General features: G+C 48.1%; 1 protein-coding gene across 5 annotated transcripts in view; it reads left to right on the top strand.

The window, feature by feature from the left end:
- Positions 1 to 9,421: 9,421 nt before the first annotated feature.
- Positions 9,422 to 17,986, top strand: part of ZNF532 (zinc finger protein 532) — a 45,788-nt gene continuing 37,223 nt past the window's right edge. The window contains exons 1-2 of one of the 5 annotated variants that reach the window (XM_084304477.1): positions 9,422 to 9,561; positions 12,029 to 12,138. The gene's annotated coding sequence lies outside the window, so the exon portion shown is untranslated. Of the gene's footprint in view, positions 9,562 to 10,356; positions 10,417 to 11,370; positions 11,593 to 11,972; positions 12,139 to 17,986 lie in introns of those variants that run through there. The other 4 variants (XM_084304476.1, XM_084304478.1, XM_084304480.1 and 1 more) reach the window with 4 other exon arrangements.

The raw sequence follows: 17,986 nt of genomic DNA, 5'->3' as shown, positions 1-17,986 counted from the left end.
TTAGCAATGCCTTTCACCTGGTCTATTTCTAATGCTGGTCATTCTCTGCCTGTCTTTGGAATTCAACAGCCTTCAACCTGGGTGCCTGTTGATGAAGCAAGTTAAGTTTGTCTTGGAGCCTTTGAAGGAGGAGAAAGGTGTGGTACAAATGAAAGAACAAGTTCAAATCCTTTCTCATGTCAGAGGGATTTTCTACAAACAGATCCTGAAATTTCACATTGTCCCTAGGAGGATGAGGATACACGTGGATTCCTAACAGGACAAAGGAGTCATGTAACTCTCTTTTCTTTGCTTTTAATGTGCTAGTATGATCCATGTGTTTTGCCCTCCCAGGGACCATTGCACCCACTCTGTTCTGAAAGCGAAGCTGATTGAATGGCATGACCTTGGCCAGCCTGTGCAGTTGGGCTCAGGTTCAGGACTTCAGTTAGCTAATGCAGTTTGTTGCCCGTGAGACTGTTTGGTTTTCCTTCGGTTGATGTAGGAACACTGCAGGTAAGATTATTCATGGAAAATGTAGCACAGTAGCTCAAAAAGAACAAATGATACTTTTTGTCATGAAGGAAGCCTACAGTGATATTTTAGTCATTAGCTATTCACTCCTAGATGTGGGTTTCTTGATGCCTGAGGCTCCAACCTGCACGCATACTTGTTGAACACAGACAGCGTGCCTGCAGAGGCTGAGGACAGCTGCATGAAGACTCACTGACAGAAGCTCTGTTTCTGCTGTCCCTCTCTCGCACGTGAACATGCAGGATAACACATGGTTAATGCCAGTAAAGCTTTGATATTTTCTGTAATTATTTTGTTCCATTGCTCAAGTTCCCGTGGCACAGCCCGGGAGCGGCCCCCCGGGCCCCGGTGGCCACCTGAGCAGTTGGCTGCGGTAGCCACCAGGTGTCAACGTTCTTCTGCAGAGCCTGCGCCTCCCGCCGCCGGGCGAGCTGCGGGCTCCTTCCTCTGTGAGAGGATGCAAAACTTCCAGTGTGGGGCTAGTGAGGCTGTGCTGTGGAGGGAGTGTTTCTGCAAACGTCGATTACACTCAGAAGCTGTGTAAAGGAGGTCCTGCTGTGGGACCAGGACCTTGGAGGGGGATGAGGAGGCAATGCTGGGACAGCAGCAGCTCCCCCAGACCCCAGGCACAACGAAGCCCTGGGCTGTGGGCAGGTGCTGGTGGGAGCAGCGGCTGCGTGGGAGTGTAACTTCTGAGGCAGCAGTTTCTGAGAGAACGGACAAAGAGGCAAGATACTCCAGGTCTGAAGCAGTGGATTAGGCCCACAGACAATGCGTGCACGTGCTGGAGGAGCCGATGCCCACAAACTGCTCATAATCTCCCCAAACAGCCTGACATTAAACACAATCTAATCGGGGCCACAGCAGGTGCAGTCAGACCGAGTATTGTCACCAGTGACAGCAAGGGATGCCTCACCGACGGATAACGCTCAGCCATCCTGCTGCATGGAAAAACGCTCATTCGAGTGGGAGGCAGCTGGGCTGGGGGCACGCAGCCGGCCCCCTCGCCATCCCACGGGAACGTGCTGTCACCTGGGGACCCCTTCCAGCGAGATAACTGCCCTGCATTTGTTTCTTTTGTGTGAAACAAACTGAAATGGCCTCACCACCTGCCACTCCGCACAAAGAAGGGAGAGCCACCAGGGACTGCTGATCCATCTCAAAGAAGGCTGATAAAGTGATGAGTACGGGCTGCCCTGGGTACCAAAACCTCTGGGCTGGGTCTGTGTTTGGGGTCCTCTGGCTCATCCCCTCCCTCTTCTGTGGGCCTTGATCCCTCTGCCTCTTCTGCCCCCTTTATGTCAAATGAGAGAGGGGCATTTCCAGTGCTGGGCACATAAATTAGTGGTGTGACATGCTATGAGGTGACATGTTATGAAAGCAGAAGTGTTTCCCTACCCCAGATGTGTTTTACAATATTTTTGGTGATCTAGGTTATTGGGTATTTTTAAGACTGCTGTAGGACTGCACGCCACTCAGCAGGCAGGAAGCAGGCGTTTCCGGCAGAGAACAACCTCCCTCCTCTCATCGTGCTAACACAGGCAAAGTTACCTAGGACAGTGCGTGCACATGCGGGTAATGCCAAAGCCCAGCAATGAGTTAACTGCTAAGACAGCAGGTGTTGCTTGAGCTAGAGGAATGTGTGCAGCAGACCTTGGACTCATGGTGGTGGAAGAAAGCCAAAGAGCTATTAATACTATTGGTTTCCTGTTGTTTAATTGTACAAACCTGCAACCTTCCTTAATGTCCCTCTAGATGATGGCTACAGACCTTTCATTTTCCTTGGAAATTTTTACAAAAAGAAATTTGCCTTGTTTTCAATCGTAGGTGACCATTTAGCTCTGATATGGACTTCTAAAACCCTCAACAGGACGGTGTTTGGGGACAGGTTGCTCCCTGGCCCATCCTTTTGCTCCAGCAAACTCCTCGGAAGAAGGCTCAAGACCTTGAAATGGGTATGTACAGTGTAGAGCTAGCAAACCTAAGATTTTAGGTTTCTATTAGTGAGCATGCAGCGTGAGACACGCTACATAAGTGTGCATACATACGTGTGTGTGTCTATGTGTGTGTGCAGCTTGCACACGCGTGTTGTCAGCGTGCAGCCCAGGCAGCTGTGCAGCACTGCCAGGGTGTCGCAGTGCACTGTGCGTCCCTGCGCATGGGGATGCTGATGGCCTGAGCTTGCGTGAGCTCAGCATCATGCGTGCACTGGCAGGCTTGGGCAGGGCTGGGGAGCACCCATGAGGAGCTCAGAGGGGCAGGAATACGACCATGCCGTGCCCATGGCCCCAGGCTCATGAGGGATGCAAGAACAGCCGCATCCTTCCAGGGGTGCTGGGCTGCACCATGCCACAGGCCAGAAGGGTCCCAGGGCGCTGGCACCATCCAAGGAAGCACCGAGGGCAAGGGAAGTGCCCTGGCCAGAGGCCACCGGAGTGAGCAAGCAGTCAGATGGCGGTACTGAGGTGCTGCCCCACAGCTGCGTATATTTTGCTGTTTGTTTGCACACACACTGGGCTTGGCATCGCCCTGTGGCACTCCACGAGCATTCTTCAGCTCCCACCTCACACTGTGACAGAAACACTAAACAGTGCACAGTGCAGACGCATGAATTATTTCCCACAATGAGCTCACCAGTGGTGTAAGGGTGACCCTACAGAGAGGCTGTAAGTCTTCCTTGTAACCTCCTGGTGTCCGTAACTCAGGACAAAGCAGGTGTCATTGCAATTGCTAGGGTTACGCTTGCTCACAATGTGTTTCCTGTGAGACCTGGCACAGGAGTCAGCTCAGCTGCCATGTGTGCAAGTTATTCAGTACTGTCAGGTAGCAGACTCACAGAAGAGGTAGCAAGAGTTGGAACATTAGGGAAATGGAAATGGTGATAATAGTAACTGTCTTTCCTAGGGAGGGATGATTTTCCAACCTTGTGCCATGGGTGGTAAATTAAACAGAGCTCTCGACAGCCAGTACATTTCAAGGAATTTATGTTTCCTAACCATCTGTAAAAATAACGTTTCCTTAAAATGATTCCTAAAGAAAAAGGATGTGTAAAAGAGAAAAGCTTGTAAGAGGTCTAGGGGATTTATTTGAATTTGTTTTTTATTAGCTGTTTATCATAAATATGAGTTTGCCAGTATTTTAAATATTCTGGGTTGAGTTTTATATCAATGCAGGCTGAGTTTAATGTGAAGTGCACATGCACTTCTCCCATATCTTATCAAAAATTTTGATCAAAGTTATTTCTGCTTTTTATTTCACTCATCATAGGGTTTGGGTGTCCATCATCACTGCTCTTGGAAGGCTTTTCACACATCCTGATAAGCCCAAGACATTTTTCTGACAATGTGTTTCTGTTCTGTTTCCTCATCAGCCCTGTTCCCTCTGCTGCACGCTGCCCCAGGGCTGAGACCCCCCGAACACCAATAAATAGGCTGCACAAGCACTGCAGCCCCAGTCTGGGTGATAGACTGCTTGTTGCTGTGTGGCTAGGGTTTTGTTCAGTGGCGATCTTTATGGCAACAGAAAAGGATGTCTTCAGCACAGCAAGTAGTGTTATTATACAAGCTAAATGGAATTTGTATAACCTTGACTCATCTTCTGTAGGCTTTGGTGGTGATGAATCAGATGTCCTTCCTCCAGCAGGAGATAGCAGGCACCAGCAGTGAAAGTTTGGGGTTGCTTGAAAGGCTCACAGGCTGTGCAGGCTGCAAATCAGCAAGCCTCCTTTATTTTTGCTTTTATTTTTGCTTCAGTTGTAGGAAGAACATAACAAGCTGCTCAAAATCAGCAACCACAGCCAGCCTAAGCAGCTGGTGGCATCCTCGTCCACAAAGACAGTAGAGAGCAGTGTGGAAACAGCCATAGCCGTGGTGGCATTGCAGTCTGCAGGGCTTAGACACAGGGGTGAACACACCCAGCGCTGCTAAGCCTGCCCAGACCCACAGGACAGCGGCCAGGTCCCCTGAGCATGCTGTTAGCAGGGCAACAGCAAGGAGGGCGAGCCGGGGAGTGCTGTACCTGACACTTTACTACTGCTACAGTAACACTCTCTCTTGCCCTGTGTTAAGCTCCAGCCTTTTCCTCACAGGGCTGGGTAAATGCAGGTGAACATACAGCATTCAAATAGCTGTTGATAGCACCATCTGCAAAAGGCTAATGGCTCATTCATTAAGCAGTGGGAGCCAGCACAGCCACAGTCTAATCAGATATTGTATGATGAATAATTCAGAAATAATCCTCGTATACTTGAATAAATATCAGGAGAAGGGAGGAAAAAAAAACATACATATGGCACGTTAAGGGAACAAAACAGACATTTTTCAATGTCCTATGCTGATGAGCTTCGTTATACTGGATGTTAATCATGCAGGTGGCTAATGCCTGAAGAGAAAGCTGACTGAGGGGTTTCTGGCCCAGCATTTGGAAGGTGTTAGTAAGCGGAAAAAACCATGGTGCTCATGGGAAAATCCATTAGTCTTGCATTTTGTAATTTGCATGTGGTCCCGTTGTGTAATTTGCTGGTAACACAGGTGGAGAATTGAGTCTGTGAGGCGATAGCTGGGAAAACCTGGGCCTGGCCTTCTGCAGTGCTCTCCTGTGCTGCTGGCAAATCACTTGGATCACCCAGCTCTTGCACACACACAGGCACCCCCACCCCTTTCACTGTAATGTTTTACCCTTAAATGACTGTTTTTTTATTGTTGTTATTTTGTTGGGGTTTGTTGTTGTTGTTGTTTGTTTTGTTTTGTTTTTTGGTCACTGTATATGTGCAATAGGGGTTCTTAGATATGTGTGTATCTTGAGCAAAATCCTTTTTTCTGACTGAGAAGATGCTTGAGACTGCACACTATAGTGCGCATCTATTTGCAGGAAAACTGCTCATGTTTGCTGTGAATAAAACTCACTTCAGCCCTGGAACTGGACAGCAGACACAAGGCAGCCTGGGCACCAGGTCAGGACTCAGAAGAGCCCCGGGGCTGGCCGGTGGCCTCCTCCTGGTAGCTCCGGGAGCCTGGAGGGAGGGCGAGGTGAGACTGAGCCTCAGCCCTGCATCAGTGCAGGAGCCTCCGAGGCAGACAGGTGCCATGGCACCCGACAGACATGGCACATGGCAATTTTGGCTTTTACGGTGCCCAAAGCTAGCCAAACAGAGTCATAGAATCATAGAATATCCCAAGTCAGAAGGGACCCATAAGGACCATCAAGCCCAAGTCCTGGCTCCACGCAGGACCGCCCAAAAACCAGACCCTGTGTCTGAGAGCGCTGTCCAAACGCTCCTGGAGCTCTGGCAGCTTGGTGCCACCACCACTGCCCCAGGGAGCCTGTGCCAGAGTCTACAGATGTGGCTGCAGGTTTGTGCCTTTCTGTTGTGCATTGTCTGTTCGCTAGAGTGAGAGGCATTTTCCATTGAAAATTGTCCTAGATTTTAATTTTTACTTAACTCCAGCATTAGCTAAGATGCATTTTGAGCCTGGCTATAGATTTCTCCTTTCCAAAGTCCTTCATCTTACATTGTATGAGATCACTTTCTTTTAATAAATCTGATCTTCCCAAAAGCAATCCTCGACCTTTTAGTCCAAAACATAACAGGAGACTTGTTTTAATAAGCAGTGAATGAAATTGAATTCTTTGCCCAGAAAATATGTAAAGAATTGTAATATGAGCATCTGAAAAAGAAAAGTTTAGTTGCAACATTTATGCTTTTAATACTAAATGTTTAAGTATAGTCCTTAATGAAAAGTAGTGCCATTGCATTCTAAGCAGTGACAAAAGGAAAATCTATGTATCACAGAACAAGAAATGTACATTTTTGCTGTGCTCTTGGGGATAATATGCTACAGGAAAACTTTAAGCTGGAAACCTAAAGAAACAACTCAAGTGACAGATAGTATTATGTTTTTGCCAAATGTTGTAGAACTATTAGAAAGAAAATAAATTTAGGATTTAGGATTTAGGATTGAAAATGTGGAGTTTATATTCTACCCTTCTTGGTTAAAGTAAGAATGTTTCACTAGCCAGGAGGGAAACGTTTTGTTACTGACTAAAATAACAAACAAAGCTGGGAGAGCACAAGAAAAAGGCATCATTTATTCTGACATTTAAAAAAATGCAAATTGATTTTGTCTTTATTGTGTAAATCCACCTGCAAAATCATCTTTGGACCCATTACATTTGTGATGTACAAAAGCTATACTTCATGCTATTTATATTTGATAAAATTAAAACTGCTTCCAATACAGAAAGTGGAAATAATACTCCAGGTTTTGGAGTTATGGATTTCAAGAGCCCTACAACCTTTACAAAGTTAGGTAATAAAGAAGTTGTTATTGCACACACCATCAGCATTCACTGCAGCATCAAGAGAAAATAGAATTTCTTCCACCACTGGTTCCAAGGATTCTGTGGTATGGTGTCTGCGGGGGAAGAGAACAGGACCTCTGCTCCAGACACTCATCACCTGAAGCAGAAGATCAAGTCTTACTCTAATCTAGATGTCAATGCTGCCTGCAGCCAGAGCCCCTCGCCACTGATGGCATGGGCTCTCGCAGCCCCTCTCCCTCCTCTGAGCCGTGCTGTGATGGGGGCCTTCTCCTTCCTTCCCCACCGCAGAGGGACTGTGGCACCGCACCATTGCAGGATAATAAAGGGCAGCGAGAGGAAGGACTTTGGGGTGGAAGCTTCAAGGTAGGAACTGCGCAAAGTGGGGAACCGAGCCTCTCCTCTCTGACTGCCCAGGTGATGTCCCTGTACAGACCAGCTGCAGAGGCAGGACAGAGGGGCTCCAGGTACCACCTCTGGAAATGCCACTGTAACCTAAAATCACCCGCTGTCCCCGACAGCCAACTGAAAAAGCTTTTCCTGCAGAGGCATCATGTTCTTGAGGTGAGCTGGGGACTCTCCCTCAGATCTACGATGCATGGTCAACATGCTGAAAAAAGTGCTGAAGCCTCACAAAACAAAACGGTACTGTGGGGACACTTGCATTGCAGTTTTCTCTTATTTTGTCTGCTTGAACAAAAAGGCTACTGGAGAAGGGCTGTCAGCTTGGCACCGCTTGTAAATGATACTTTAAATTCTCTTAATTTTATTATTTGAGAGTTAAATATTTTGGGTGCCACACTTTTTCTTCCACGGAGACGTCAAAGACACCTGGTTGGAAAGAAAACAAGTAGATCTGTCTGAAAGACAGCACACACGGGGACCTTTATGCCATGTATAAACTGTGAAAGCAATTAACGTTTTAGGTATTAATATAAAAGTAGTAGTAGCAGCTGCCTTCTTCTTTATACTATTATGCAAGCAGACCACAGAAATCCAGTGTAAGAAAACAGACTGTGTTTTTCACCTCTTTATCAGTTTATTGGTTAATCAGGGGGAAAAAATGTTAGAAGTATTACAGCCTGGTTCTACACGTCACTTGCAGAATGAGCCCTAGGCTTGTGCGAGCTGAATTTTGTGGCCCTTCCTGAACATTATAACTAGTGCAGAACACAAATCTATTTATTTTTAATATAATTTATCAATTTATGATATTCAAATCCTACAAACTTGTTGGACTCGCCAATTGCCACAGCTGGTAATGTAGCAGTTTGCTGGGATTTGGTTAAGACTGGAAACAAGTTAGAACTGGTATCTGATGAAGTCCCACCTGCTGGGGCGCGAGCGGCCCGGCCAACAATGCCTGCACACAGAGCTTCTGGCAGGGCATCTGCCCATGAGAGGCTGCTTTAGGAACAGTGCGGTAGCTCTTGGTGACTTGCTGCGTTACAACGGCCTTATAAGAGGTCTTAATACAACACCATTGTTTCAAATAGGATATGTTGTTATTTATATACTCTATAAAAAGTCAATTTATATCATAAACTGGATATGGGTGTTGCTGATTCCCTGCACTTACAGCCATTGCTATCACCCCACAAAGGGATTCACATGGGACACTTTAAATTCCAGGAATCGTGCTGCGCACTTGTGAAAACGACAGAAAGAGGGGAAATTTCATTTCGACGAAAATTTCATTTAAATTAAAAATTGCAACAATGGAGTGACGTCAGGCTGCCTTGCAGCAAACGAAAAGCAGCTTGTCACAGAGATGGCAGCCGAAAAGCACAGGCCGTCTTCAGGAGGGGCTGCGAAAACTCGTGTTAATCTTGGTTACCGTGAGACGCAGCAGCCGCGCCACGGGAGAGCCGCGGGCTGCGCTCCGCTCCCTGCAGCAGCGCGCACCAATGGCTCCCCGGCGCCAGCAGGCGGGGGGCCCGCAGGTGCCGCGCGCTCCGCCGGGCACGGGGCCGGCGTGCGAGGGGCGCCCGCGGCGTGCGGCCGGGCAGGGCGCGCTCCGCAGCCCCGCGGGCACGAGGCCCGAGCGGCGCCGCCTAGGGCGGCCGGGCCGGGCCGCGCCGCTCCTTCGCCCCGGGCCGCGCGCCAGCCGCAGGCCGGGGACGCGGGGGCAGCGCAGCCCCGTTGGCAGCCGCTGAGGGCGCCGCGGCCCGGCCCGGCCCGGCCCAACTCCGCGGCTCCAGGCCGGCGGCTGCGGCGGTGCGGGCGCGCCCGGAGCCGCCCGCGGGCACGGCGGGGCCCGGGCCTGCCCCGTCCCGGCCGCGGCCTTAGCGCGGGGAGGGCTCGGCCCCGGCCCCGGCCCCGGCCCCGTCGCCGTCGCCGCCCGGGGCGGGCTCCGTGACCGCCTCGCCTCGGCGCGTGCCGGCGGCGGGAGGCCGCGACCTGCCCCGCGCCTCCCGCCCGGCCTCGGCCCCGGCCCCGGCCCCGGCCCCGGCCCGGAGCCTGCCCGCGGAGCGCCGGGGGCCGCGGCAGCCCTCCCCGCCCCCGGCACGCTCCAGGGAGCCGTAGCACAGGAATCACACGGGAGCGTCTCCCCCATCTGTGCGAGCCGAGGCACCCCCACCCCCGCCTTCCCGCAGTCCCGCAGAGCCTCTCTGCCATTATGCTCCGCCGTCTCCCGGCCAGGCCCCTCCGCAGGCGGCCGGGGCGGCGCGGACCCTAGCCATGCCCGCCTGAGGCCCCCCCGGCCGGGGCAGCCGCGGGCCGCAGCAGGTGTGTTTGCATGGGGTGCGGAGTTTGCATGCGGGGGGGTCGCCTCCTCCCGGCCCGGCTCCCGCACCGCCTGCGCGCAGGCCCCGCCGCGCCGCGGGCAGGCTGCGGGGAGCGGCCCGCGGGGCCTGCCCGGCTCGGCTCGGCTCGGCTCGGCGCGGCCCGGCCCGGCCCTGCCCCGCCGGGGCGCCGCCAGGACGGCGGCGGCCGGAGCCCCGCGGCCACCCGAGCGGCGGCTTCGTCTGTCCCGGCGGCCGCCCCGCCGGCGCCTCGCCCCCCCCCGCCGTCCCCGTCCCCGTCGCCGTCCCCGCCCGGCCGCCCGAGGGGCCGCGGCCTCCCCTCCCCGGGCTGCCCCGCCGCGGGGTCGGTCGGTGCAGCCGGCGGGCCCGGCGAGGGGCGGGGGGCGGCGGCGCGGGGAGGGGAGGGGAGGGGAGGGGGCCGCGGGCCGTGTGCGAGGTGCCCGGGGCCGCGGCGGCCGCGGAGGCCGCAGAGGCGGGGGCAGCCCGCCCGGGCTGCGGGGCCGAGGGAGGGCCGCCTGGGGCCGCCTGTGCGGAGCGGAGGGGCCGAGGCAGCGGCAGAACAGGGCAGCGGTCCCCGGGGTGGGGTGGGGTGAGGGATGCGGGGAAGGTGCCGGCTCTCGGCGCTCTCCGCAGGGGAAGGGGGGTGCGGGTTGTGCCCGGGGCCTCTGCTAACAGTTGCAGGTGCAGCCTGGAGAGAGGCAGGGGCTAGGTGCTGTAGCCTGGCGTGGCAGCTCCTTGGAGGAAAAAGCCTCGCTGAAGAGCCATCCCGCGGCACATCCCGGCGAGGATGGGGCTTGGCACGTAGCAGGAGGTAGTTACGGGTTGTGCCAGTGCGAGGGTGAGTAGCCAAACAGGAGCGGGGCGAACAATGCCTGGGCCTGGGGCAGCTGTCAGCCTCGCAGGAGGAAAGGCCCCGGGTGGCAGAGCAAGCGGGGGGCACGGGCCACGAGCAGCGCTGTGCCGGGCCAAGGCAGGCGCAGGGCCCTCCTCTGGAAGGGGGCTGGCAGCATGGGGAGCCGTGCCACGGCGAGGCGTGGGCCCAGTGCAGCCGTGGGACGCAGCGCAGGGCTGCGGCCAGCAGCCATCTTTGCGGGGTGGGCCCCGGCCTCCCACGGCTGCAGCTGTGGGAGCCGGGGGGTGCTGGGGCGCCGCAGCCTTCGTTTCGGTGCCTCAAGGAGAAGCTGAAGAGCAAAGGAAAAAAAATCGTCTGAGCAGCCAACTCGGTGCTGCTCGGAGGGGGCAAAGGAACTGTTTTGCAGGCATCTCGCTGCTGCGGAAATGGATTTCTTGAGGGGAGGGAGGTGCGCGTGTGGGTAATCTTTGTAGTTAATGCAGCACGGAGCAGGGAGAATGCCACTCGAGCGGCCCCAGATGCAGCGAGCAGTGGGGCGGGTGGGCGCAGACCCCCATCAGCCCTGGGCATGAGGGGGCAGCTGTGCCGCCGAGCTGCGGCCACCCGTGTGCCGTGGGGAGCGGGGAGGGGGAGCAGCCCTTGGTTAGCAGCCCGTCTCCCAGTGCTGTGGCCGAGCCTGCCTGGTGCTGCAAGAGAGATCCTGTGAGGATTTTTATTGCGGTCTCTTTGTTAGCTACAGACAGGCACGCACACACTCACAGCTTTCAGCCAGGTTGTGGGAGGTAAGTGGGGGAGGAGAGGAAGGGGCGCGTGGGGCGGCACTGGGGAGCAAGGGGCTGCGCGGGCCGGCCGGGCACGGGCTCGGGCACGGCGGGAGCAGGGGGACCGGCTGCTGTCGGCCCCACCGCCACAGAAAGCAGAGCCCCTGCAATTCCAGGGACTTGTTGGCAACTCAGCGAGGGTTGCCATAGCTTTTTATGTAGGGTGACCAGAACCGGCTGGAACTGGTTTGAGGCAGATCAGCTCCTGAACACAATGCAGTCACTGAGCTGCTACAGTGGGATAGCTTCCTCCCTTCATGGCAGCCAAAAGCAGAGGAGCTTGCAGAAAGATACCATCCCAAAACAGTATGTGAATGCACACTTTAGACACACAGCACTGGTATGTGGCTAATGTAGTCATAAAGGATTCTGTATATAAATGTACATATTTGCAGTAACTGAGATTACTTTGGCTTTTCGTGCCTTTTTATGCTTAAGGAATGGGCAAGAGCTGAGATTTATGACCCTTATTAAAATATTTTTGCTTTGCAAGGGTGGGACACTGGTTATGCAGTCTATTTTAAAACTAAACTAAATAAAATTGATTGAATGATTTGTAATTGTAGTTGTGCTTGTGACTGAAGAATGCTGCTTTGCATGCTGTTTTATTTACAGGGTGCTGTCTTGTGGTTTTCTTCTTTAGGAGACGTTGGGGGGGGGTCTGTGCCTTTCTGAAAGGCCAAAAGGAAACGATATTGTTGTAGAATTGTGCATAAAAGCATTGCAAAGATGCTGTAAGGCATACTCGTTTCTCCCTTTTTTTTTTCTCCTTGTAGGCCTATTGATTGGGGCTGCCTTTAACCCTTTCATATTTGCAGAGGTAATGCATCTGTGGCAGTAACTGAGCATTGGCTAAAAAATTCTTTCAAAGGTCAAGGTTCACAAGGTGAGATGCGGTGTTTTGGGTATGAATATAACAATAGTACAAAGGTACATGTATATGAAAAGTAAATCTGGCTCCTGATTGCACACTTGGCACATTAGTAAAAGAGACAATGGTTTAAGTGTTAGTAAAGAAATACTATTAACCTCCAGGTTTAATAGGATTAAAGCTATTGTTTGTAAAGTCTTACCGATACCTTAGCTAAATACAGTATTTTCATTTGAATATCTTATATCCAGATAGACGTTTTTCACAATGTGGTGATAAAGCATAGGCCTCTGAGTGACAATCATAAATTGTGGACCACATGGCAGTGAACCGTTCTGTGCTGCTTTGCAGCATTGCACATTCAGATTTTGCCGTCTAATTATTTAAAGGTTGCTTGTGTGGCCATATGTGAGTAACCTGATGTTTATTTCTGAATCGAGGTCTTCGGTGTTAAACATGTACTTAATATATCTGACATAGAAAAAAAAAAAAAAAAACATAAAAAATAGATTGTAAGCATGGTGTTTCTTAAACTGTTGTAACCCAGGGAGAATTTTGCAGCAGCCAAGTGGAAAGATGTATTTTAGAGATCTGATGGAGCTCCAGTGGATTATTAGTTGCATGAATTATAATATTGTGCAGTAATGAAGTAAGAATGGGAAACCGGATGGGCAGTGCATCAGCTCCTGAGGGATGACTACTTTTAACTCAAAGCAATGGATAATGGATAGGATTATTTATTTATTTATTTATTTTTAATCTAAAAAATGAATGTGTACTTAGGTTTGAGCTGGCGTTTGCATCTTACAGTGAAAGCTGGAGGATTCAGAGAGAGGGAGAGGGGGAGAGAGAAGAAAGCAGTAACGAATATAGCAAAGGGAAGAACAAAGGCTGTTAGAGCTTGCACATTGGAACACTAAACATTTTGCTTTGGGGATTCTTTTGCCAGAGCTGTTACTTCCTATAGCAGGAAATCAGCAGCTCTAGACTCTTATGCAGTGTGATTTAAAAAAAATCTGACCAGCCTTGGCTATGTTAGCTGGTTTGGTAATCTACAATCAAGATAAATATGGAGGCAAAATGGTGAAAATGTTCTGGTCTAGGGTGAAATGATGCTTTTTTCCTCTGTTCAGCAGAATAAAGTAGACAGTCTTAAAAGCCTTGAGAGATTGTGGATATTGGGTAAGTTTTATGGTGGCTGATGATAGGCAGGGTGCCTGCATCAGAGTGTGACAAATACAGGAGAACCTTTTTTGTTTCTGACTGCAGCGGATTACATAAGATACTTAGATATTAACTGTAGAAAAGTGGAAGTAGAATGCCGATGTTTAGCTTGAAATTAATGTTTTTGTGGTTTTTAATGCAGCTGCAATGTATTGTTTCTCAGATTTGATAGGGCAGTAAGTAGCTTGTGTGGTGGAACAAAATGCCTAACAACACTGCGCTGATTTGTGTCCATCTTTTTCTGTAATTTGTATGCAGAGGTTCTATATATATTTGACTGTAGACATCTGTAGCAGAATTATGCTTACAAACATGAATTCTTGTTGCATGATAGGAATAGTATCTGTCGCTGCCCTTAATGCATGCTTTTTCCAAGTGTCAGCTAAAATGCATGTAACATGAGAGCACCTTTTAGATTTTTTTTCCCCTCAACCAGAATAGAAAGGTCCGTAAAGTTTTAAGTACTTGAATGGTCACCAAATTCAACATATCTGTTTTATTTGGATTTTTGAACAAGATCTGTGCTATGAATTTTTATTTTTAGCAAAGGATTTGAATTTGCGGGGACTTTGTAGGCTCTAAGATAAGAAACCTGAATAGATGCTGGAGTCTGCAGTATTCTTGGTGAGTTGTTATTTGTTTGTTTGTTTTTTCTTTAGACTAAAAGTGTTTGCAAATGCTCTTCACCGGGTGATTTTGATTTTGCACATAGGCCAGCTTCTCAGCAGAAAATGCTGCTTAATGTTTGAGGGTTGGTCCTCTGTCTCAGCAATCATGAGCTCATCTTCCGTTGAGGCTTGTCTCAGGAATTTAATCTTGAGAACAGGGGTAATGACTTATCAAATTTCAAGTCTCTTTTGAATTAATTAACTAGGTTTGTTTTTCTTGGAAGTATGAACGTGTGATAAAATATAAATATGCACACAGATTGCTGGGAATGGCTGTTTTTAAAAAAAATGTTGACCCTAATGTTTTAGGGCCTGTTTGTTGCTAGTGTTGCACAGGCAGGAGCACTCTCACTGGGGTCCTCTGGAGCTGCTTCATGCAGTTCTCAAGCAGAAATTGACATCCACTTAAAAAATTGAAGGAAATGGACAGGAAGCAAGTGTAATTTGGAACGTGGTTCAGAGTTGATTAAATGACGTGATTTAGTGATGGGACTCAGTAGGTCAGGTTGATGGTTGGAGTTCATGATCTTGAAGGTCTTTTCCAACCTAGATGATTCTGTGATTCCAGACTGCGAATCTCTGAATTCACGCTAGTGTTGTACATCCACACTAGTCACATTACTGTACCAGCCCACTTCACATATAGAATTATAAAACTAAACCATTTTTAAATGGGGTGCAAAAATAATGGTTTGAGGACCTACCTGCTTTTTATTAATTCATCTTATTTTTAAAAGAAATCAGGAAGTTACAAGGCCCAAAACTTTAACAGGATCTCTTTGCAAATGTAGGTTGTTTTTATTTGGACAGCTGTAGATAGAGATGGTATGTTCGGCTCCCTGTGGTGTGAGAAAAGAGATAACCTGCCTCCGTGTTGAAATACTCCCTTTATTTTTGCCAGCCAGAGGCTGGTAATAGTGAACTTTGAACCCATTGCATGTGGTTCTCTTCAGACTCTGCTAGAGGTGTTTCAGTGGCAGTGTGTGAGGAGACATTGACTAGACTTCAGAAGATGGCTCTTCTCTTTCCCTTCCTGTACTGTCCTACTCAAAGAGGAGAACTTGAGATAACCCGTTTTGAAAGAAAAAAAAAAAAAGTTCAAAAAATTAGTAGCTAGACTGCAAGATGAGGCTTCCAAGGAGCTGTAAATTACAAGGGATTTTATTTTGGCTGTGGAAAAAAAAAAAAAAAAAAAAGTGGGATTTTGCATAAGAAAGTGAATAAAAACTCTAAAGCCTGTCTTTACTTAATTATACCTATTGGGGGAAAAAGGACTAGAATTTTAAAAGGTAAGATAAATAGGATCTGTATTCAGGTACAGGATAGAGTAGAAAAGAGGACAAAGTCAATTAGCCACTCTTAGATAGCCAGTTATAGGAATGGATATGTTTTGAAAGAATGTGATAACATTCAAAGCAACTCAGGCTGCTTTTGAGAATAAATACTTGACTTGTTGGCTTGACAAGGCTTTGCCATACCTCATGTTAAAGACTGAATAAGAGACTCTTCTGCAGAGATCTTGTATTCGTAGAAGTTCTACCTGCACGAATCAACAACAAATGGCAGTGTAAGTTTTCAAACTTCATTCTGGCTGCAAGTGCATCTGCATTCTGTATGTGGAGATAAGTATCATCCTCATGGCCTCTGGGGACTCCCACATAATTCTGTTTACTGGGAAAAGACAATGTGTATACACATGCAATGTAGGTCTGTCTATGCCAGGTTTTTAGCAATATGCTGTGAACATTGTGCAATTGCACAAGTGCAATTCAGGATTTTTTTGTGTGTGATTTTTCCATAACTTCATGTTCTGCTATGCCAACTGTAATTTGTTACGGTTGCTTTCATTTCTGCTGTCTGTGATGTTGAACTTCCACATTTTTTGTGAAAGACACTCCAGAATTGAAAAGTTAAAAATATTGTAAACAATTGTAACCAAACTGAACTTTTGTACAAACCAACAGAATATGCTTGGTGATACATTGACTTTAGTGCTTTACAACTTGTTTGCTTTCAGTATTGGCCAGTTTAACACAGCTCTTGCAGCCTGTGTGCAGATTAACAGGCCTCAGTGATAGTCTAGAACTAGGCAAACAAAAGTAGAGTGAATGGAGGAATCTTTTTTTTTTTTTTTTTTTTTAATCCTTTTTTAAGTATTTTAGCAGTTATTACAAATTGACGTCTTTTGCATACAGTACTGGACAATATTTTCCTCCTTAAGACATCCAGATTTGTTTAAAGTGTCTTTATTGAACAACTTGCATGAAATTAAATCAAATCAAATGTGAACTGGTACCGTCTGTTGTGGTAGCATTTTCTTTCTGCACTTCAAATTTCAGAATTTTCCATTAAAATACTGAATCTGACTTTCTCCTGTTACACTGTATACATTCGCAAATTGTGCCCAAAGTTTTGAGAAACAAAATCAAGAAGCCTGAACTAGCTCCAGTGCTGCTAAGCAAGGCTTCCATAGCCAGCGATGGTCTTTGCTTGAAACCACATGCCTGCAGTTGCTCAGAGGTTGGGGATAAAAGAGAGGAGAATGTGGACATTTCCCCAAAGTTATTTTGGTTAGGACCTGACTGCGTATAGCTAATTATGGTTTCAGAAAACTAAAGAAAAACCATTATGTATACAGAGTTTTGCCATCTGCTTCTGTCTGTATGCTTTTGGCAATGTATGGTAACATCTACATTTGTCTAAGTTGGTAGAAATAACTTCTGTTGAAAACCAAAATGCTACATTTAATCATTTTACTGTAGTGAAGTTGTGCCTTTGACTAGTGGATACACGTGCTTGAATGGTCATATTTTATAGGGGCAGAGCAGTTTATTGTGAAGGGTGCAGAGACAGATGTATAAATCACAGGTACTGGCTGGGCATTGTGTAGCATCGTACCTTGTGCCAGTTCCAAAATGTTCTAAGTGATAGTGCTGGGAGCTGGGATTGTGCTCCAGATCAACAGTTTGTGGGCAGTGTTTCAAAAAGCTTCCATAACTTGCTTCCATTTGATAGAGGACCCTAAAGATGCGTTCAGATACTGTTATGATTGGGTAATAGGGCAAGGTAGGTCTGGATGCTCATTACTGGTTTAAAACTTTTATGATGAGAGTGGTCAGTCCCTGGAACATGTTGCCCTGAGAGGTTTTGGAGTCTCCATCTTCAGAAATATTGACAGCCTGACTGGACAATGTCTTGAGCATCCTACTGTAGCTGACTCTGATTTGAGCAGAAAAGTTGGAGTTCCAGAGGTCCCTTTCAACCTCAGTTATTCTGTGCTTCTATGAAATGGCTGTTGGAAACTTCTAGGGGCTAGTAAAGAATAAATCTTCAAATCCTTCTGAAACTATCGACAGTTGCTGTTGATAAATTAAAAAAAAAAAAAAAAAGTTAATACTTGAAATATGTCGATACTACTTGCCTTCCCAAGCTTTTTTGAAGAGGTGGAAGAGGAAGTAATAAAATTGGTAGACTGTTCTCTTAAAAAAATAGAAGTGCAAATTCAAACTTGTCTTACTCATTGAAGGTTGTATGTGGAGACAAGTAGGATTTTCCTTTTTTAAGGGAGCTACTGTGTATAATGTTGAAATATCAGATTGCTTGGTATAAATGTTGACTGTAAAACGCACTAGTACTTCAAAAAGATGGTCAAAAAGCTAAGGACTGGTACAACAGCTGCCTGTCATGAAGGTTTTATTTTTGGAAGCAAGAATCTGCCTGATTTTTTTCAATACTAACAAGTCATGGGATCCTTGATAAACCAAAAGGAGCCTGTATTTTATGTGAATATGATCAGCATTGCTGATTGTGGTTAAAGTGGCCTCTTGCATATCCTTCTTGCCTGCTGAGTATTTCAAACCACACTGAGTCATGATTTGAGATGTGGTTCTCATTTCCTGGAAAAGTTTTGGTGGTTGAACTAGCATATTGCTTTTGTCTCTCCTTAGATACTTAGCTTTCAAACTAAATAG

This window comes from Netta rufina (genome assembly GCF_964035555.1).
Source record: "Netta rufina genome assembly, chromosome: W".
Taxonomy (NCBI): domain Eukaryota; kingdom Metazoa; phylum Chordata; class Aves; order Anseriformes; family Anatidae; genus Netta; species Netta rufina.
This window is presented reverse-complemented; position numbering and strand designations above follow the sequence as displayed.